Here is a 23,808-nt window from a genome sequence, read left to right as displayed (position 1 = left end):
CCTGCCGGAGCTGCTCTGCAGGCTGCATGGGGCCACGTGCATGTAGATGCAGATGGCGCCCCCTATCTCACCACCTTCTCCTGCTCCCTCCCAGCTCCCTGAAGGCTGGAACTCTGCCAGCCTGCAGGGTGCTCATCGCAAAATCCGCAGGTTTCTCTGGTAAAATGAGAAATCCACATTTGCCTCAAAAAATATTTTTTTAATTGATTATTTTTGCAAAAAAAGGCTGACTTCATTATAAAGGAGCTTCGTTCCCAGAGGATTCATTAACCAAGGTATTACTTTAACTGCCCTGAGGAAATCTAGGGCTTTGACCTGGAGAAGGCATAGCTTTGAGTCATTAAATCATAAATACTTTGTAGCTTTTAAAGGGCAAGCTTTTCTAACAAGGGAATATCCAACTTATTGTTTCAAAACTTCAGAACTACCAACAGTCCTGGGCAGTCCTCTTCCCTCTGGAGCCAAGACAGTGGTTCTCAACCTTTTTAGAATCAAAGCGCCCCTCCAAAACTTTTGTGAACTGAGCAACACCACATTTCAAAAACTAAATTATTACAGTGCTTATCTCATTCCAAAGGGGTTGGGCAGTAGGGACAAGGGAACAACCAGGCAGGGAAAAGCCTACATTTATCTGCTTATCTCCTCATACCTAAGGTCACCCTTCAAAGGATCTTGTAGCACCTTTGGGTGCCCCAACACCCTGAAAATCACTGAGCTAGAACAAAGACCCAACACCATCTCCATGAGAAGCAGAGAATGCAGTGCTTAACTGAGTGAATAAGAGTTTAAATTTGGAAAAGAAAAACCTGACCTATATCAGTTTGGGCTTCACAAAGTTTGAAGGAAAAATAAGAACAAGATCCAGCTGCACTTCTGCATTTCCACCTGACTGCACTCCTCACAGTTTTTAAACAACCTCAGAATCAGCCACACTGAAAGGCAGAGCTGGCTAGGTTCAGAGTTATAACTTCTGGGGTTTCTTTTCTCTTTTCAGCAAGGACTCTGATCTCCACCTGTAGCCTAGACAAAGATATCCTACTATAGGGCTGATCCATCAGTGTCTCTCATCTTCTACGAAAAAGCCTCCAGAGAAGCCTACATACCCCTTAACAGCCTAGGCTGGCAAATTATTTTCTTTCCATAAACAATCATGGCACTTATTCTTCAATATAGATGGTTCCCTTTTCCCCAGCACATTTATATGGTGTTACATCCCAGAATACTAATGTTCTGCATGTCCTAGGGATTCTCTAACATAAAGCAGTACAGGCTACTTGCTCTGATATGCCCAGAATTAACCGATAGCAATACAATGATGATTCAGTGTGTAGATATGGACACACCACGGTTACCATGAAGCATTATTAAAAAGTTACTGTGTGAATACAATTCAGCTATGCATTATAACTAGGACAAGTTCGGAGTCATTATGCACTTTAAAAACCCTGTATTTATCAAGTAGAGGAGGTATTCTAGCTAATAAGGGAGTAGTGGTAACTATTTAGAGGCAAGTAAATACAAATCCTCCCAGTCAAGACTGTGTATAGGACTACTACAGCAATTCTAGTTCCTGCCAAGATAAAGAAATTAAAACCAGAAACATATTCTGGGGCTTCTATACAAGCAATCTATTAAAATGTCACTGTTGAAAATGTTGATGTTCATGTTTTCAAACTACTTGCTTAACACAGTGTGACAACAATTAATGGCCATTTCTAAGCTTCGCTACAACCAACTTGTTTTATTAGGTGACATTTTTAGAAGGTGTTTTTTTTTTTTTAAATTAGACCTGGACTATAAAATGGTAAAACTTCAATTTAAAAGTCTAACCAAATATCTTTCTAAGCACAGGATCATCTTAGTTTGAATCAGATGTGCACCAATATATTGGTGCCATATCAGATCGGCACCGATAAAAGAAAAATTAACATTGTTGACTATCAGCTTTTTTTGGCCAGTGTAGCCGACAATGTCACCCATAAATATAATAGCCTTCTGACCAGGGCCCCCAGACACCATATGCATGGGCACAGATGCATACATGCACATGGCCAGGAATGTAGCCGAGCAACATGAGGAGCAGGGCACTGCAGGTAAGTCTGTGGAGGGGAAGGGGGCAGATTGAGGCCCCCATGGTGAGGGAGGGAGTGGGGCACGGGCAAGGGTTGGGGACACTGCCCAGCCAGGACAGTGCCTGAGACCCGGGGCCAGGGTGGGGGGCAGGACAGAGCCACAGGCAGCTCGCCCAGGGGGCACAGGGAGGTGGGAGGGAGTGGTAGCTCCTTGCCGCTGTGTGCATCCCTAGGGGAGGCATAGCAGGGGAATGTGCCCCCTTGGATGTGTGCATGGGGAAGAGGCGGACTGCTCACTGTAGGCTCATGGCTCTCCACCCTTCTGTCTTTGCCCAGGGAGCCATGAGCTGATCACGCATCTCCTGCCCATCCGGCTGCAGTGATGGTGGCAAGCTGTGCCTCCCGCCACCGGGCAGGCAGGGGATGCATGGTCAGCACGTGGCTCCCAGGGAAAACGCAGGAGGGCAGAGAGCCGCAAGCCCACAGCATACAGCCCACCTCCACCTTCATCCTGCTTGGCTCTGCTCCTAAAAGTGTCCCTGCACTTAAAAATGGCGGCAGCAGTACTTGAACTAAAGCTCATTTGACGAGCTTTAGTTCAATTGCCCCCGCCACCATTTTTAAATGCCAGGATGCTGATCCCCTGGACAAGCCACCCATGGCTCTGTCCTGCTTCCTGCTCCAGCCCCAGGATCCCATTTACTACCCTGGCTGGCAGCGCCCCACCCTCCGTCCCATCCCCTGTCCCCTCCTTCCCTCACCATGGGGGCCTCAATCTGCCACCGCTACGCTCCCCCACACCCCTTCCCTTCCACAGACTTACCTGCAGAGAGCTGCTCTCCACACTGCCTGGCTGTGCTCCTGTAAATCAGCTACTGGATTGGTATCGACCAATATGCCTGGTGAATAATTGGCTATAGGTATCGGCCAAGAGAATCTTTATTGGTGCATCTCTAGTTTAAATAAATTAAATGCATTCACTTTTTGAAGAATACACTTTTTTTTTTAACCATATAGGCTTTCACAGGAGGAATCTATGTAAAAGGGCCTAAAACATGTTATGCAGTAAACATCTCCCTTCCAATATACCTACATTCTATTGCTGTGTTTCTGTAGTGCCTAGAAGCCCTAGTCGTGGTTCAGGACCCAAATGTGCTTGTGCTATGTACAATCACAGAATACAAAGACAGTCCCTCCTCCACACTTTTTCAATTGAAATACATCCAAATACTTATACAGAATAATAACATAATCTAGCCTGTTTTAACACTTACATACAGAAAAAAGGAATGATGGCAAAGTAAGCAGCCCCACGTGACTTTGTAACTTGCCAGTTCTCATTAAGCCAAAATCAAGTGCATAGGATACCTTTTAACCTCTTTTCTAGGAAACAATTAGTAAATATCCCTAGTCATACATCAAAAATACTAGAGAACTAGCTAACATTATTTTTCTTTTATCTGCACAGTTTGTACCTATCTTTATAGCCTCATGTACACAAATATGGATTTAAAAAATCTATGTTGATATATGACAGCAATATGACCAAGAGATAATTTGCCACTGGAGCAAAATCTAAAATTCTTACTACTCAAATATGCCCTCAGGAAAAGCTAGAGCAAACTGATAGACCTTCAGAACATTATTAAGATCTAACTCAGGCCCAATATGACCTAAGGAGGGAAGGAGATGGAACCTCAATTTCAGAGTAGAACATCCTCCAGTCTAGACATATTACAACAACTCCAGACACACATCACATGTAAAGGCAACTCCAGCAATGCAATGAACCAAATCTCAATTTAGAGATGACAGCAAGGAAAAACATTTAAGACATTTAAACACAGCACTCATTTCTCAATAATTTTGTGCGCGCACTCAGACACACACAACATCGTTTCATCAAATAAACCATATACCGCATTAGTTTTAAAACATCTTTACAACTGCGTAAACAAAATGTAGCATAAACAAGGAGAACACCTTGAAACTCTTGGACTCATATCTTTTGAAGGACTCTGTGTGTACTACGTGTATCCAAACCAATATTCTGAACTTGCTTATCACCTTCAATTCCTCTCAACTCTTCCCTCCCCTCCACTCCCTACAATTATCTTTATCCCAGGCCTGTTTCATACGAAATACATAAGCAGCAGGGCTGTGCGAAGCTTTGGTCCCTGTTTCGATTCGGCGGAAATATGGCCCGATTCAGATTCAAAGATTCGGCCACCGAATCGAATCAAAGACACTTTAAATCTCTCCAAATCTGATTCAGAGGGTTCCAAATAATGTAGAGAGATTCGGAAAGACTCAGCAATTCGGATATAGACACAGCTTTAAATGTTTTTTCTACATACCTCAAGGTACCAGGCAGCTCGTGAATGCTGCAATGGTGGGGTGCATGGAGCGTCCCAAAGGAGCGTGGGGGGCTCCCCAGCACGCTAGGCAGCAAACTGGGAAGTGGACCAGAAGCACTTCCGGTCCACATCTGGTTCCACCCGGGAGTGTACAAGGGGCTGCTCCTGCACCTCCCAGCTCGGCAACTGGTGCCTCCTGGGTCTGGGGGGATACCTGGGGTCCCCCCCACAGCCAATCGCCGATCCAGGGGGGTCCCTCGCACACTCTGCGGCAACCCCAGAAGTGGACCAGAAATAATTCCGGTCCAGTTCCGAGTTCGCTTCTGAGCGGGGGAGGGGGGGGGCGGGGAGAGCCCCTGCGCTCCTATGGGATGCTCCATCTGCCCCAGCATCGCAGCATTCACCAGTCACGCCTGTTACTTCAAGGTTTGTAGAAAAAAAAACATTTAAAGCTGTGTCTATGACCAAATCATTAATTCGCCGAATCAGCATCGAATCAGGGACAGTGATCCGAATCAACTAATCGAATCACTGTCCCCAATTCAGGCCAAATCCGAATCGAATACGGCCTGTTTCGCACACCCCAGGAAGCAGTCCTCACAGCAAGGACCAAATTCAGAATCTTGACAGGGGTGTCCTAATTATTGAGCTGTACCTCCTCCCTCTATCTGCTGTACTGGCTCTCAAATGCATACCTGCATAGTGGCCAAACTTTGATAGGGGGGTTTCCCACAACTGAGCAACTGAGACGCAGGTGGTCAAGACACTTCTGAGGCAAGTGACGTAGGTTTAAATCCTGTAAGGTAGAGGAAAATATACAACTCAAGTCTTCTATATCTCCTGGCTACTGTATAAAGGGAAACAACTTGATCAGTTCCTCTTCCTCTAGCTATGCTTTGTAAGTTTCCTTCATTTCTGAAGAGAACAGCATAGGTACCTAACTCCAGAAGAAAGTTCCAAATTGTAAATATGTTGTAGGGTTCTCTAAATGCCAGAAAGGAAAATAATTTAAGACACATCCCTCTTTTCAGTACTGCCTATTTGCCAAAGTAGGCAGCAGCTGCCTGTTCAGTGTGCCGTGTATTGCAAAATCACATTTTGGAGTATCTTAATGCATATAACGCACACATTTACAGCAAACTTAGATGCCCAACTCAGGGTTACATATTCTACTCCGAGAGGCAGATACCTACAAGTTACATGTTGCAACACCCAACTCCTTTTGTGGAATTAATCCTTGGTCTTTCTCCATGTCTCCTTTCCATCCTATTTAAAATAGATAAGTATTATAACCCTTCATTCAAAGGGATGTTAAACATTATACAGCTAAACATTATAAGACTGCAAAATTGTTCCAATATAAGTGGGGGAATGGAAGACTCAGAGATAGAAAGACTAAACAGGAAAAGAACCTTTGCCCACTTTAAATACTTTAAGATATACAAAAACTCTAAAATGCCCTTTTACAACACTACCTTTCGTTTTCTAGGAAATTTTGCCTGGAAAACTAAGTGAACTGACCAACTCCATCAAAAACATGGAAGTGAAAATTGATCAACTCAAAAGGCAGGAAACTTTTTGGGTCCAACTTCAAAACTGGGAGCTTTTGTTATTAAGCCATTAGCTTCCACTTGACTTGAATTACTAAAATAATTTTAGGAGGTATACATCCAATATTCAAACACTTATACTTCTATTAATGTATGAGCTGGCAGCCTACCTACTGAGATGTATTAGAAAGCCTTGAGAATAGGTTACAAGGGAAGCAAAAGTTGGTGTGTTTTCTTATTAAGTTCAGAGCTCATTAGGTAGAAATCTGAGAACTTTTTAAGTTGCATAAGTGAGGAGAAAGAGCCTCAAAAGAGGAAAGCATAAGGGTGTAGGCAAGCATAATGACATAACAATAAGCTTCTTTAGATAAAAACTGTTATCATTTTGGACAGGAAACTCAAAGAATCTGTGGCATCATTCTAACCTTGTAAAAAGTGGTATAAATGTAGATCAGTCTCAAAGAGACCAAAGCTCGCTCGCTCTGCCAGGTAAAGTCACTGCTACCAAGAAAAGTGACATTCAATATAAAAAAAATCCCGAAAGAGAAGATTATGATCAACTAGTCTTACCTTCTACATAAACACAGGCCACAGAATTTCACTCAGTAATTCTTACATCAAACTCATATCTTCTGGGTGACTTAGTTTTCTTTAAAAAAAAAACAAAACAAAACTTGATTTAAAGGCTTCAAGTAATGTAAAAAAACAATACATTCTTCACTGAGATGGCCAAATGGATTTAGTCCTCACTGTTACGTTATGTACTATTTCTTGCCTGATTTTCCTAGCTTAAATTTAAGTTAATATGCATTTAAAAATTCAAATGTTTACAAACATCCAAGGACATAAGAGCTTTTTAATATGAGGGTGATTAAATACACTAAACCTTGCATGAACCTAATACAGGGTGCAGATATACCCTGCTAATATTTCATGAATTAAACTAAACTACTTCAATCTGTGTTTTTCTGACAGCTAAACTTAAAGATTTACACAATTCAAAATTGTTGACGTCACCATCCTGCAGCCTACTGCACTTCTAACTTTTACACTTTTGCTTTTTAGTAAATCGTTACCTAAGAACGACTCAAGACATGACTGTTATGAAGCTGAACAATGTCAAGGACAGTGTTGCCAAAGAAAAGACTCTCATGTTGGGATGAAGCAAAAAGTTCTCTCTTATGGGACCAGCTTGAGCCACCAGCAACAGAATTGAAAATCAAATCTCTGCTGACTAATAGAATCATAAAGCATTTCCTAAGCATTGCCAAAACCCTCAACCCTCACTAGGAGTGTGATGAAAATGTCACGGATAAAGTTCTCCCCTCATATAGAACACATGGCTTGGTAGCAATCTCCCTTCAAGGTGCTATGAGAAGGTAACCTGTTCAAGCAGGTGGAAAAGATCTGCACCGCTCAAGTCCCTCACCAATCAATACATTTATCCACCATTCCAGTTCTGAGACCATCAATGAGGATCTTTTATGGGTCAGCTCTGTTTGCATGTTAAATATATGGTAACCAAAGATATCCTGAAGATGGAAATCTTTCCAATTTGAACATTTCCTAACAAAGGAAACAACTGGTGCCATCAAGCTTGTTTATATAAAAACCAATAGGCTAGATTGCCTATTAAATAAGGGCACCATGTTTTTGGCATGCCAGGTCTCCAAACAACCTAAATTAATTCAGGACCATCCTCTTCTCCAAAACAGCTACGTGCAGCTAGCTGATGGTCCCAGAGGGTGCAACCTCTAACAGAAGTCCATCCACATGGATTTCCCTTGGTATCTCTAGCTGAGCATATTTACAGCTGTTCTAACTTGGGTGGGAAACGCTTAGTACTCAACTCTTAAATAAGTAGTGTGCTAAAACCTAAATTGAAATCAAATCCTAAATAGCATTACTTCTACTAGAACAGAAAAGCCCGGAATATACCTGCTATCCAGATGTGATGCTTATTTCCACTAAAATCTCAAGGTCCATAGAGATTCTCTCATATGGATGGCATTCAGATAAACTGTGCCTAGCTGTACTCTTGTGTATTTCAATTATCAGCTGGGGTCAAATGAAAACTTCATTAATAGGAATACTAACAACTCCAACACCCTAATGGTGACACAAGCTGATCTCCTGATACTCTCCAAGGCAATGTCCTTTTTAAGTTAATTGCTCAAGTAGTGGGAATACCATTTCCTCATATAAGCAGGACATCACCACCACTAAACATTTCATGAAAATATAGTATTAATTTTATTCCCAAAAAATACAAAATATAATGACACTGCTATACTACAAACAAAAGATACTTCCCAAGTGCATGTAAATATTCAATGGCCAGAGCATGCTGCCAATTACTTCTCTCTATTCAACACCTAACTTTTGTTGGGATGACAATCTCAAATCTGACAAAATAACTGAAGACCGTGAAACACAGGCTTAGTAAGAGCCCACATTTTTTATTAGTATTACTAATACCTGAAACAGTATCATAACTTAATGGGTATCTACCATAAGGGAATGGATTTCCTGCAGCATCTCTTTCTGATAAATATTTAACAACGTTAATAGGTTGTTGTGAAGGGGGAATGAGGGACAAAACTCTGAAGGACTTTATAAAGACCTGATCTAATAACCCAGCCAAATAGTACTATAGATCAGGGGGACTTAATCACCAGCCCACAGGCCAGATCTTAAACCCAGTCATATCATCCAGCCCATTGGGCTTCCCAAAGGTCTGAAAATTTGGCAACAGTGGAGTGAGTGGTGGCACCACTCTGCTGCCAAACTTCCAGACCCACGGGAAGCTCTATGGGTCCAAAAGAATGGCCCTGCTCACTAAATTGGGTGTGAAGGATGGCACAAGGACCAATCCCAGTACACAAGGGCCAACTAAGGCTTCACAGCCTGATCTGGGCATGCAAGATCAGGCAGGGATAGTGCAGGGCCTGATCCAGCACCACTCATTTGGCTTGCAGAGCCAAAAGGTTGAGCACCACTGCTCTGTCTACCAAGAGTAGTAGACAGCTTTTGTAGTAGACAGCCTTTAGGACCATCGTCTTTTCCTGAGCAATGTGGAGCTGATGGTCCTGGAGGGCCCAACTTTCAACAAGAGTCCATCCACATGGGTTCCCCTTGATATCCCTAGTTCAGGGGCAGGCAATTATTTTGGATGAAGGCCTGCTTACCGAGTTTTGGTAAGCTGTCAAGGGCTGCATGGGGAGCCCCACCCCTTGACAGATGCCTTGCTCCCTGGCAATCTTGTGACCTGAAGTCCCACCCCCTAACCTTTGCCACCAGAACTCCCTCCCCTTGCCCCCAGAAGTACTCCTTTGAGGAAGGGGTTTTGCCATCTGGGAACCAGAAAAATATCAAATTATATTCTAAAAATCGAATGTCTACAACATTCATTAATTTGATTTTTTTTTAAATGTTTGTCCTGATTTATATGTGTTTGTGTAATGTACACAGAGGTGATTGCACAATAGCATATGCCCCCCATGCCTCCCCTCTGGTGTGCACAGCAGCAGGAACCGCCGCCCTCCTCCACCGTGCCTCATGAATGATCTGCCCACAGTTCTATCCCACCCCACCCCTGCCCCACTCCCTCCCTCACCATGGGGGCCTCTATCTGCATTCCCCACCCCCTGCCACACACCCCTTCCCTCCCCCCACACACTTATTGGCCAGACACTGCTCTCCAAGCTGCAGGGCTGCATATTGGCAATCAGACTGGCATCAGCCAATATGGCTGGTTAATAATTGGCCATTGGTGTCGGACAAAAAAAAAAATCTTTATCGGTACACCCCTAACAAAAATATACCTGTTGTCCAAATGAGACAACAAAAAGAATGTAAATTCCTTGTTACACCATCAGCTGATCCAAAATAGTGAACAAGAGCACAGGAACCATCTATTAGACAACGGTTACTTGCTCAGGTATCTTAGTCATATCCTGGACAGATTCCTCTACTAGAACTGACTCAAAGCCAGCTGACAATTTAAAAAAAAAAACCTGGTGGGAAGGTAAAGGTTCACTCACAACATTGGTGTCCTACCACAGAGATGTATTTAGCATAAGAGCCCCCCAGCTTCTCCAAGTTGTAGTAGCATTCCCTTGTGAGGTTGAGTGATGATGTAACTGATGAGACACACAAAGTATATCAACAATATATCAGCAGTGCTTCAGAAAAATCAAACATTGGCTGCACCAAGGGCCTCAGTATAATACTGAAAATACAAGGGCCAATAGCCTGAAATCAAAGGCACCAAACTGTAGAATAAAAGGCAAATTTCTATGCAAAAACATTGCTCCCACTGCCCTTTGAGCTCCAACAGCTTCCCATCAGGGCAAGATGGAAATAATGAAGATAAAGCAGGGGTGGGCAACTATTTGGGCCCAAGGGAGTTTTAGTGGACTGTCATGAGCCACACCCTCCCCCCACCCATCACCAAAACTCACTATCGGATCTTGGGATGGTGACAGGATAAGGCCAGAGCCTGGCGCAGAGCCACAATTCACTCTGTACCCATCACAGGACCATGCAGAAGCAGACTGTGGCTCTGCCTCAGCCACCGACCCTGTGCAGTCACTGCCCCAAAATCCCGTCTAGTGATCCCAGCCCCCAAACACTGCTCCCCACCCACCTGCAGCCCCATCCCATCAGCTTCGCCACATGCCCTACCCACATGGGTCCCACCTCCAGTGGTGGGGGGGAGGGGGGGGTCGGCGCCAGGAGAAAAACAGGCCAGGGTGCCTGGGCAGCAGGGCCAAGTCCGGCAGTGCAGCCGGAAGGAGCCACTGCCGGGAAGTGAGCCCAACCGTCGCGCCACCCCAGCTCTGCTACACACCCAGCAGTGGCAGAATTGGCCACATGTGCCATTGCCCAGGTGGGAACAAGAGATCCACTGAAGGCCGGACAAAATCCTTTGGTGGGCCAGATCTGGCCTGTGGGCCATATTTTACCCACCCCTACAATAAAGCAACCTTCACAATTGCATAGAGGTGCCGAATGATTTGTTCAGGTTCCCAAATACCCACCATTACTCAGGATTCCAGACTGATCCACTTTATCCTGAATGCTAATGGAAGGAAAATTCTATATGCCTTAAGAAGCTGAATCTAACTGATGGCATTAGAGCTGATAGAATGCTAACTGTTTCAGCTCCTCATCCAAAGCTCTATAAGAAAAAGATGCCTTATCCAATAAGACCACATTTAGCACCACTGATTCAAATCATTGCTTGATCTTAACTTATGGCAAAATCCATACCAGCAGAGGGAAAAGTGAATGAAAGACTTTTGCTGAGAATTAAAAGATGCTTCACAAGGCCTGAGGGAAGCTGGGTCTGTGCCAGAGCATTCCCAACATTTAGCAGTCAAGGCCCACTAAGACTTTTGCTTACAGAGATTTTCATTCAAAACATTCCAAACTGGTTTCACGCCAGACTTCCAGGAATCTCTAGGAGGGATTCCTGAGGAAGGCTTGGAGGCTTTACCTATGACAATAGTCTGTCTGCCACATTCTCCTGAGTACACACATCTGTAAAGATTATTCTATCAAACAGATGCTACTAAAAGCCACGTGCCCATCTTCCTTCCTCCTGTAGAGCCAAGGAAATAGATTTTACAGGACTTGAAGGATTTCATCAAGATACTCAAGGCAAGAAGCTTTCGAACTCAAAAGCTTGAACATGCTGATATGGGGCACCAAAACTTTGCAAAAAATGCACGAATGAATAAATAAATAATCAGTGGGTTTCTCAACAGTATACAAAGTGAAACATCAGAGCATGGAAAGCAAAAGCAACCATTTATCTTTGTCTCTAGAAACTTAACAGTGCATCATGGTTGGCAAAAGTCAAAAGTGTGCAAAATCTTCAAAAACTAAAATTAAAAATCCATACACAATGCAAGAACCTCTGCAGAAACGAGGAAAACCAGGACACCAAAAGGAAAATGAAGATGAAACTGGAAAAAAAACAGCAGCAACTGAAGAGATGCAGCACCTGCCAGAAACTCTCTCTCTGATTAAAGAAGAAGAGACTGACTTGGAAATTGCAAGGGGAGTAGAGTCCAACATAGTGTATGCCAAGTAGCAGGGGAGCGAGTGGTTCATACCCCAACAATTACTGCTGCCTTTAGGAAACCAATGCTTGAAAGCCTGTAAAGCACAGTAAAACAAGGGTTTACTTTTATATACTTTCTATTCCTGTCTTACTGCATAAATGTCAGGTTTAACATATTGCTACCTCTACTACATACATAGATACTTTAAACACATGCAATGTAACCAAGTTAAATATTTCCACTAGAAATGTAAAGTTGACATGAACTGAAAGAATATTTTCTCCTTTTGTTTTGCTTCTTTGGTACATATGAAGCAGGCCAGAAAAGTCTCTCTCACAACAGTTGCCAGAAGAGGATTGGGAGGGGAAGGGGGAGAGGAGAGAGAGGAAGATCTCTGCCTGGTTTTCCTCTTTGAAATAGCAAGTACATTAAGTCTGGTTTCCCCATTTATTTGCAGGTTGTTCGGATGGTTCAAGTGCAGACTAAGAAACCTGAAACATTAGGGATTTATCACTCCTGTCTTCCCAATTAACGAATTGCTCTCTCAAGTGTAAGTGTTATTAAAAAAGATATAATTTTCATCTAGATGGTCTATCAATCAGTTTTACATCCCTGTATTTAACATGCTCCTAACAGTAAAACATCCTTCCTGTCTGTTGCCTTTAGGAGCAGTAGTAATGCCTAAACTTATCTGTATTTCGACCAATATCTTCCATTACAACTGTTCTTCCAATGGTTTGCCTACAGGAGCTCTAGTACTTCCAAAGTTTGGAGCAGGAAGCTTAAATTTGGCAGGGAGAAGGGGACCTTTATTTGATCAGATTTGGACAACCTGTGAGTTCTTGAAAGCCAGTGTTTCCTCTCACTATTTTCTTTTATGTATTTTGGTCGGGGTTTGCTGTCAAAAAACCCTCAACGTTCTCTTCACACTGCGCCCATGCCACCCGTCTGTCCCATTCCAGTTTGCTACACACAACTGTTCTGAATAAGACTGTGTCCATTCCATTTGGTCTCTCACAAGTTCCCTCAATTAAACCATCCTTTGGCCTATAGCAGGGCTGGCCAAACTTCTTAACCTTTCCAGCAACAAACCAAAACCTTGACTGAGCTGAAAACCACAAGACTTCAAGAAGCACATGGCCAAGAATCAAAGATCATGAAGCTCATACAATTTTTTTAATGACCTTCTTGAAGAGCCACATGTCATTTGCAAGCGACAGTTCACCCAACCCTGGTCTATGGGAAGAGCTGGAAACCAAGAAGCTAATCTTAATAAATTTCCATTTTATTAACTAATGACACTTCCTTCTTCATGAACAAAGTACTAATGAGGGGACTGGAAAGGGAACTCAACTGGAAAGAGAACTCAAATTGCCAATATCTCAGAGGCAAGCTTAAGCTATTTAGTCACATTGTCTTGGAGAAAGTTTGCCAAACCTCGGGACACAAAAAATGCTATTTATGAATGGAGCAAGTCATGCATATGTAACCCATCATTTCTCCATATTGTGCATCCTCTAGTGGCTGGTCTACAAAAGGAAACATTCCTACCATCAGCTTTGTAGTTAATCCTTTAGATCAACTGCACTATGTACAGTGCTGATAGATCAAACTCAAACCTTGTTAATAAGCGGGTTGTATCATGACTGCACATACAGTGTTAGATTCTGTGAGTAGTAAAAATAAAAATGCCTTTTAAAAAAAAAAGTGTTACTTAGGTTGCAAGATAAAGTGCTCAGGAAGACTTGGGAAATGCCAGAATTAAGGTTGCTCGTACAATTTTCTGCCTCTTGTGCGTAAGTATTATTACAAAGCTTTTAATTACATGGTTACATATTATTTTATACACTGAATCCTTGCTTTACTGAATACAAGGGGGGGAATAATCCACAAAAAAAGAGATCAGGACTGCGCGCTAAATCAGGATGATTTCAGCAAACTGATCAGCAAGTCAGGAACTGCTGCATTATTTCTTCAGAAATAAAGAGATCTGTAGCAAATGAGGAAAAAGATCACAAGAAGAGATGAAATATGGGTAAGGGAACTGAATGTCAGACAGGGGAACCAGGTCTCTATCCAGAAGTCTACTACAGATTGCCTATGTGGTGATAGGAGAGTCATTTAAATCAAAACTGTGAGGTGACCCTTACTTATATTCCCAGTTGCTTAGTTGCTACTCATGAGATGCTAGGCCTGATTTTGTTCACAGTTTCATCTAAAACCAATAGTAACCGCTGATGCTTACCACCTTATCAATAAGGTTTTAAGGAAATAAGCACAAGACTGGAAGCCCAAAGATCCAGTATTCCAATTCTGACTCCATCAATGACTTGATATATAGCTTTAGACAAGTCAATTTGCCATCCAGTATCAGATCCCTTCTGTGACACAAACATACAAATAGAAGTGCCACACCACCATGAAGTTTTGCAAAAAATAATATTTCTCTATCAATTTTTGGTATTTTATAGTACTTTATATGCACAATTTGGGCCCTGTTTCCAAATTGTGTGTCCAATAACGGAGACAAAACAGAAATAAAAGAGGTCAAGAGAAAAGCAATGAAAAAAAAGGTACATGAAAAGAATTCTGTATAAAAACATTGAAGACAAAATTATAAAATATAATTAAGGTGCCCAATTAAGACTCCCATATTCAAGGCATTAAAATAAAGGAGGGTTCATTTTTTAGAGGACCAGAAAACTCCGAGATGATAGTAAAGTCAGTGGAAACTACAGGACTGTCAGCACCATAGGGAGGAAAAAGAAATATCAGCTCTAGTTTAGTTATTTGTTAAAACATGAATTTAGCCACTAAGAATTGAAAAATAATGGTTTAAAAACTGTATTACTTAGATAGATGACAAATGAAAAAGAGAATAATAGAGACGTATACAATAAAATGATGTAAGGACAGTCAATAGAGAGATCATATTTATCATCTTTCATATTAAGAATAAGATCACATCTAACTAAGGGCAAGAAATATATGCTAATAAAAATAAATCATTTGCATAACGTATAATTTACACAATGTCAAAAATGTAACAACAAATTGTAAATTTGTAATCCATTACATGAATAGCATTCATTACAAAAGACGGGATAAAAATGTATGCGATCAGAAACTCTTATACTTCATGACATAAATCAGCCACTAACTGTTTGGGATTAGGCAGAAGCTTACATTATGGACAGTTTATTCCAGTATGGAGTTCCTTATACCGACCTAGACACATGGACAATTTGCCATTCAAGCAAGATGCTCTGAAAGCTGATCATTTGGTCTAATCTAACACTGCAATTTAAACTACGTTCCTAAATGCAAAAGTATATTTATCCAATGTTAAGACTGCAAAGATAGGTACTTATCAAAAAAGGTTTGCCTCATACAATTCTTTACCACCTAATAATAAGTTAACAGGTTCATCACACCTAAATATATTTGGTTATGTATACCCTACTTCTCTACTGCCATAATATCAGAAATAGCTTAACTGATATTGGAACAAAGCATATATCAGTCACTTAGGCATTTGTTAAATTACACAGACGAGAGAATTATCTAAAAAGTGTAGTAGCTGAATCTTGTAAACTAAAGATGTAACTTGTTACTGAATGCACCCAAATCTGGCGTTATCAAGCGTTGGCTAAAAGCATGTAACAAAATCAAAAGACACAAATCTTCCATTTAATTCTTTAGTAATATTTCCCTGATAATATTTAATTAAACTTTAGGCAAAGTTATGGCATAAACCATGAAGAATTGGTGATAAAGTACATAATTTCCTTTCACATGCAAACAAAATGTTTTCCCCATTTTAGAACCTCCTTACCTTTAGCCTTTAGGAAATACTTTGCAAAAGATGGATTTTTGCATGCAGTAGCTGACAGCAATGGGACACAATGTAAATTACCTGACGAAATACTGTAAGTTATTTGAGAAGCAACCCACAGGTATTTCCTAGTTTCCACTGTTACATATATAATAGCCTCTTGCACTAAAAATATTTATAGGCTATAATTCCACACCAAAACCAATCTCAATTTAAAAAACAACAGCCAACCCCCGAGTTAAGGTGGCTAAATACTTCTACTCTAACTATCCAGTTTCACATGTACAAACAGTGAATAACCGATTAGAAAAGCAAGCTGGGAAAGTGTAAGAAAGAATATGTTGTGAACCTGATTGTGGCTAACTTAATTCTATAGTGAAATAACGAAGTAATAGCAAACATAACAACAGCAAGAAGGAAAGGAACAAACACAACGAAAAAGGGTTTATATGGATGTTGCAAGTAGGGGTGCAGCAACAGAGATTTTGGGGGCCAATACCAATAGCCAGTTTTTTAGGAGGTGTATCAGCCGACACCAATTTGATTTCCAATACAGCCGTGTGCAGCTGGTAAGTCTGTTGTGGTGGATGGGGAGGGGGGAAGGGAAGGGATGTGGGGGAGCAGATCAATGCCCCCCCGTGCTGAGGATGTGGGGCTGGGGCAGAGTGGGGTGCAGGGCGGAGCTGTGGTTCCCACCGCTGTGCACCCTGGTGGGGCTGTGCTCCCGGTGTGTGGGGACTGTGCTTGGGGCGGGCGCCAGAGCTGGAAGGAGGCTACGGCAAAATCTGGGGTGGCTTCAGCCCCACCCTGTAACCCCCCTCCCAGCACCACCACTGCCCACCCCAAGCACAGCCCCCACACACCAGGAGCACAGCCCCTAGCATGGCACCGCAGCCCCGAGTAAAGCCCCCATGCACTGGGAATAGGCCGGCACAGCCCTGACCCCAACCCACAGCTGCAGCCCACCCCACCAAGAAGATCCAGGGCATGCGCCCCCTCCCCCCCCATTCCCTCCCAGAGTGCACGTAGCAGCAGCAGAAGCTGCTCCCCCAGCCCCGCACCCCTGAGATGAGCTACAGCTCCATCCCCACGCCCTTTCCTGCCCTGGCTGGGCAGTACCTGCCTCACTCCCTTCCTCACCATGAGGGGCGTTGATCTGTCCCCTCTCTTCCCTACCACAACAGACCTGACCAGCTGCACGCAGATCTCCAAGCTGCCAGACTGTGCTCGTCACTGCCTACATGCTGCGCTGCAGCTGCATGCATGCATGGGCATTTATCAGCCAAATTATCGGCCAGATCAGGCCGATTTCCAATGCAATCAATTTTCTTTATATTGGTGCCAATCCAATATTGGACCGATGTATCGGTGCACCTCTAGCTGCAAGCTGGCTTTGTGACTGGCAGGTTTTGCCTGACCAACCTCATCTCCTTCTATGACCAGGTAACACATGCCCTGGACAAGGGAGATGATGACATGAATGTCATATATCTGGATTTCAAGAAAGCGTTTTACCTAGTTCCCCATGATGTCCTCATGATTAAGCTGGGGAACTGTGGCCTTGATCATCTTACGGTCTGATGGCTAGGTAACTGGCTACGGTGTTGGACCCAAAAAGTACTAGTTGACAGGAGCAAATGTGGTACAGAGTGACCAGTAGAGTCCCTCAGGGCTCGGTACTCGGGCCGGTATTCTTTAACATTTTTATTAACGATCTGGAGTCAGGAGTCAGATGCAAACTGGTCAAGTTCGCAGATGATACCAAATTATGGGGGAGGGTGGTCACATTGCAGGACAGGCGGGGGATACAGGCCAACTTGGACAAGCTCTCAAGGTGGGCTGACCAAAATCTGATGGCCTTCAAATGAAGAGAAGTGTAAAGTGCTACACCTTGGTAGGAAGAAACTTCAACACACTTACAGGCTTGGCAGTGCTACGCTTGCTAGCACCATGACCGAAAGGGACTTGGGGGTCTTGCCTGACTACAAGATGAATATAAGCCACTAATGCGATGCTGTGGCTGGCAAAGCAAATCAAACTCTGGTGTGCATCCACCAATGCATCTCAAGTAAAACCAGTGAAGTCATCATTCTCCCACTTTACTTGGCCCAGGTGAGACCACAGCTGGAGTACTGCATCCAGTTTTGGGCCCCCCACTTCAGGAGGGATGTGGAGACACTTGAGAGAGTCCAGAGCAGAGCCACTCATATGATCCAAGGCCTAGAGGGCAGGCCATATGAGGAGAGGCAGATGGACTTGGTTCTCTTCAGTCTGGAAAAGAAAAGGCTCAGGGGGGACTTGGTGGCAGTCTACAATTATATAAGAGGGGTGCATCAGGACCAGGGTGAACAGCTGTTCACCAGAGCTCCCCAAGGGATAACAAGGTCTAACGGCCATAAACTCCAGGGAGGCTGATTTAGACTAGACATAAGAAAAAAGTTCTTCACAGTGCGAGTGTCCAGGGTCTGGACCAAACTCCTCCCAGAGGTGCTACAAGCACCTACTCTGGACTCTTTCAAAAAACATGTGGATGTCTTTCTTGCTAGGGTCACTTGATCCCAGCTGACTTCCTGCCTATGGCAGGGGGACTAGACTATCTCATGAGGTCCCTTCCAGTCCCAAATGTCTATGAAATCTATAAAGCTACAAAATGCTGTTGTGTAAAGCATACAGTATGACAATGCTACTCAGCAAATACCATGCTAACAGACAATATCTAAAGGGGATTCTTGGAAGAGCTCATCTGTAACCTCTAGTCATATTCGAAGTTATAAAATTTAGACATACTAAACTTTTGCAAAACAGCAGACCTTCAAAGTATGATAGCTTGTTTTTATTTACTTAAAAAACACTTATGTAATTTCATACTATAAACTCTACATTAGGAAAACATTTAGGTTGGATCGTAGACAGCAGTCAGGAAATTCTGACTCAACGCTGAACTTGAGTTTATATTTACTTAAGGTTTATGCTGCACCTACCACCATGTCATCCTGCCTGGGGTCTCAAGCCACTATCCTAATAGGAAACAAAACAATTTTAACCATGCCCCTTGTTCATGTACATTACGATCCAGGCTTCAGTTACACAGCCATTATCTCCTAACATAGCAGTATACATCTTTTCCCTTCAACCTTGAATATATATAACATCTGTACAATACTATTTACTGCCAGGCAAAATCCATGCAAGTCATTTATACGAAAAGCCCAGTGAATCAAGCTTATAAAACATTAAATATACAGAGTAACAATGAAAGTCTGCCGACATTCGTAAGCCATTCAACAGTGAAGCTATGTAAATTCTGTAGTCAACAACTCTCCTTGTATTGCATCTAAAGAAAGTTTTGATGCAGTTTGGGGGAGAAGGGAAGGGGTAATAAGTCAAGGTTGCAGCCTAAAGGCCCTACGTGGAAAACGTTCATACAAACATCTTCACTTAAGCAAAGTATCCCACCGATTTCAATGGGACTACTTACAAATGTGCACTTATAAATGCAGATAAATAAGTTATACACCTTAGTTTATTAAAATACATACCATTAAGGAAACTAATTTGGTAAAGGTACTCCCAACCATTATAACAATTAATTCAATGTACATGAGAAAGAGCAAGATGCTACACCTATGCATCCATAATTGCACAAGAAAAACATATATGTTAAATATATTATTCTGGAATTAAAATGGAACATCCCTAAAGAGTTGCATATACGAGCATGGAAATTGTCAAACATAGTAACTACCACTTCTTATAACATCAAATACTTCAGACTATTTCAGATAGTGGACATGAGCTTTCCTGTGTGTTACATGCCATCAAGTAAATGCATATGTCAGTTTTATGATCAGATTTTGTACCTGTAAAATTTACATTTTTATATTTCATTACATAAAGTGACAAGATCTACAGCAGTAACTAGACAAACACAAGAAGTATAAGTAAACTCCATGTGTACAAGGTAATGAAATAAATGGAGCACTACTTAACACTTGCACTTGTCTGCCAGACGACAAAGTTTTCTTTTCCTTACCCCATTACTTTATTTTGAACAGTTGTTCTCTCTGTCCTGGGTCTGATCTCAGATGCTACCAATCTACTTCCTTGACAAAGGAAGTGAATGTAGACAATTCGGATTGGCTCCTCAGCAACAGACCCTTCCAGCAGAGTAAATTAAAGGTTGTCTGAAGTTTGCTAAGCTCACACTAAGACAAGTGGAAAATCACACAGAGGCTTAGTAAACAGGCTTTTTCTCATGAACAACCAATTTTAACTACTTGCATCTGAACCCAGGAAGTTCAGCTCAACATAAATTAAATTTTAAAATGTATTGTTCATATAACCATAAAGCTTTAGATGTGAGCTGCATTAATTTATTTAAGTTTTAAATGAGTTAACTTTTGCTAATGGTGTTAACATTTAAAAATACAGTTCTCACCAAGAAGGTAAACTTTATTAGCAAAACATGGGAAATACCTCAATAAAATAGATTTTTCTAGGTATTTCAACAAAAGCTTTTCACTAGAGCATTTTTTTGTCCTTGGACATCAATTTGCAGGGTTTTTTTTCCTTCAGAAAGTCAACTTGAGGCAATGTTATTCCATTATATACTTCTTTGAGGATTAGGAAACTTCTCCATATAAGAGTAGAGGAAGACCACTGATGCTCCTAATTAACTCAACTGCACCTAAGGTTCCTCACCTCACCTCTCCCCAACCCAAACCTGGTACATTAAAATTCAAAACACATTATATACAGTGTTTAAGCTGGGACAGAAATAGTTAATTAAATCTATTCTGCTTTCATTTAGTCACTTTCAGGTGTTCAGTGCTACAGGATCTGAATTTCAAAACTTTTCAGGGCATTTGTTTACAGACATCTGCTGTCTTACATTATTTCAAGCGTGGAAACACTTAGTGCTCTTCAAATTTTAAGAAGTTTTACAAATGTTAAATTTGAAGCCAGTTTAAACTAACCATGTTCCTTGAAAAGGGAAATCAAAACAACTCCACTCTAGATGTTAGTCACAAGTTCTAGGTGATCCACCTTTATGCAGACTCAAAGGGTATGTTCTCATTCCATAGTTTTCCCATCTGTGTTTGTTTAGCCCTGGCTTGATCACTCTTGACGTAAATTTATATCAGTGGTACTGTGCCCTCACTATTTCTGCTCTCACCAGTTCTCACTGGGCTGTGTTATAGTTCTCTGCACCAGGACACAATTCTTTCGTCCCACAGTTGACAGGAACTTGCCTGTCCTTCAAGAGAGAACTTTGAGAAAGCACTTTCGACACGTACATGATTTAGCCTGACTCCTCACTGCCCAGCTCCTCACTGCCCAGATGGCTTGGGGCTTTAAAGTATTCCCAAACTGAATAAAAGGGGTGGATGTGGATGATAGAGGGCATTGGCCAAAAACCCAGGTAAGAGCCTGGATTAAGTCTATAGCAAAAACATACCCAAATAAATTAAATGCACTTTTAACAGGGAAAATGGTTAAGCTGGTAAAATGCTGTATGCAAAAGGGATGGAGATTTAAAAAAATAAAATAAAATAAAAAGACAACTCACCGATATTATGGAAGAGACAATGCATGCAAGCAACTATAACGCTACTTGAGTTTTTATAGCGATAACCCGCCTCGCATCAAATTATTCCACGTAAATTTTTTATTTTTTTTTTAAATCAGTGGGCTACAGTACATTCCTAAGAATGCCATTCTCCTTCCTATGACCAATAAAAATATTTTTCCCCTTATCAAAATTACTTGCTTCCTTATTTCTTCAGTGATGATGACCAAAATCAGAACAACAACAAAATCAGAAAGCTTTTACATAACCTTGCAAATGCTAGTTCTTATGGCAAATTCAGTATATGGATTCACATATATAAGAAACCCATAAAAGCTGCATAAAGTCAAGTTATAATAAACCTCAAGTTTGGACACAAACCAAAGTCAGTCAAAAGTGAAGACTCCCTAATGTACTGCTACTAAAGCAGCAAAGCAGGTATGATATCATTCAGGTTTGCATAATGACTTACAAATCAAACCAATTCTAAGCAATCATTGTAGACAGACCTCTGAAAATAAGTCCTCTGAAAATAATTATATTCTACAAACAACTGCAGCCATTTCTGAAGTGAAATCTCAGAACTTTTACTAATTTCCCATCCTTTTCTCAAAACCAAAAGGCATCAAGAGTATTTAGATGTTACTAAAGAGAAACAACTCTAAAAAAAAAAAATCACTGTCATTTGGATCATCCAAAAGCTCAAAAGACATTGAAGCTACACACGTGTGTATGTGTACACACATATTTTAAGTGTCATTCTTGCTTCCAAACTGAAGCTGGTAGCACAACTTTCAGTATGACATTATGAACACCTCAAAATAAAGAGTTTCTGAAGGGAAACTGAAGACATTACCTAAACTATAGCAGCATAGTTGGTTTTCTGAACATTTTAGCTTTGAATGCGCCACCCATTTCTGTTCAGAATAATATATGTATGCTATAAAGGAAAAGGGGCATGCTTTTCAGCTAAGTTTAATACGCCCCTACATTTGCTGGTTGTGCTGTGGGCAACAGAATCAGCTAAGCAAATGTGTTAGCCTCTATATTAAAAAGTACCCTGTTAAACTAATGAGGCTGAAAACATACACTACTTCTGTCCACAGATGAAAACATATACTACTTTTGTCCACAGATGATTCAACTCAGTCACAAGTTTCTTGCTAAGGCCTTGTCTAAAGTAAGGTTTTAACGTGTGGTATCAGAATGTGTTAGCAAACATGGGCTAACTTTAAAAAACTTTCATCCAGATAGTGAAGGTAGCATGTCCTATATGCCTTGCATAGGATATTAAAATAACAGCTAGAATGCATCAATTAACCTCATATATTAAACCCTATTATAGATAAAGCCCACAGCACTCTAAAAATGGGTACATGCTCAGGCACTACTACATCACTGCCTTCGCACCAAAAATGAAATACCAGTTGTAAGCTGGAGTTCTTTTGGAGCACACGTAGCGAGCAGAGAAATCTTTTTTTCGCTATTTCAGAAAACCGTCCTTGCTCCTCTGTCCCTACAGCTGTCCACAATGGCAAAGCCAAGATGTTAAGGCCTGAGCCACAGGTTCTAAACCTTTTGAGGGCACCCCTCAGAAAATCCCAACTCCTAGGTTTCGCTCTTTCTTTTTTTTTTGTAGCAAGTCTTTGGATGTAAAGAACTCAGAAAGACCGCAACAGTTTTATCGTTACGGATTCCTATTTGAAATCTATGGGTTTATCTTCTGAACCATGCCAGCACACATAACTAAGCTAACACTGTATCGTACCCTGTGGCACCCTTTAAAGGATCTCAAGGCAACCTAGTCTAGACCTACGCAAACCCTGATTTAGTAACTATAATTCTGCCATACTTCTGACTCACCTAGAAACAAATACCAAAGCACTTTTATTTAAAAAACCATTTAGAAAACTTAAATTAGGGAACCATCTAATTTGGAAGGGTAGAAAAGCAACAGCTCTCATTCAACTTCAAACATGGAACAATTTTTTATTAAAAATAACTGTCAAGACCCATGCACAGATTGCATAAAGCCTTGAACGTTTGTTGCTAGAGAAGTATCAAAAAACTGAAATGGAATGAAAACATAAATCTAACGCATCACACATGTAAACTTCACATAAATGAACGCACGCCCCAAATTTAAATACTTCATTTTTGAGTTGATGAGACTAGTCTACAAAGTATTCTATTTATTTATGCATTTCACTAAATATATCCAGAATAGCAATCGACAAGTAACTATTTGAACTCGAGATGGGTATATGCAGGATTACTTACAAAACTTCAGACTCCCAAACAGTATAATTATTTCAATTATATATATTTTTTTTTTTCGGGGGGGGGCGGGGGAG

At 41.5% G+C, this 23,808-nt stretch overlaps 1 protein-coding gene across 5 annotated transcripts in view; it reads right to left on the bottom strand.

The window, feature by feature from the left end:
* DYRK1A (dual specificity tyrosine phosphorylation regulated kinase 1A) overlaps window positions 1-23,808 on the bottom strand; it is a 127,706-nt gene that overhangs the window by 103,064 nt on the left and 834 nt on the right. For 2 of the 5 annotated variants that reach the window (XM_025212067.1, XM_014523090.1), the window contains exons 2-3: window positions 6,550-6,628; window positions 5,623-5,695 (exon numbers count right to left, since the gene is read on the bottom strand). The exons of 1 other annotated variant lie outside the window; for it this stretch is intronic. The gene's annotated coding sequence lies outside the window, so the exon portion shown is untranslated. Of the gene's footprint in view, window positions 1-5,622; window positions 5,696-6,549; window positions 6,629-19,918; window positions 19,938-23,808 lie in introns of those variants that run through there. 2 more of the 5 variants (XM_025212065.1, XM_025212064.1) reach the window with 2 other exon arrangements.

Source organism: Alligator sinensis, unplaced genomic scaffold, assembly GCF_000455745.1.
Source record: "Alligator sinensis unplaced genomic scaffold, ASM45574v1 scaffold69_1, whole genome shotgun sequence".
NCBI classification, from domain to species: Eukaryota; Metazoa; Chordata; order Crocodylia; family Alligatoridae; genus Alligator; species Alligator sinensis.
This window is presented reverse-complemented; position numbering and strand designations above follow the sequence as displayed.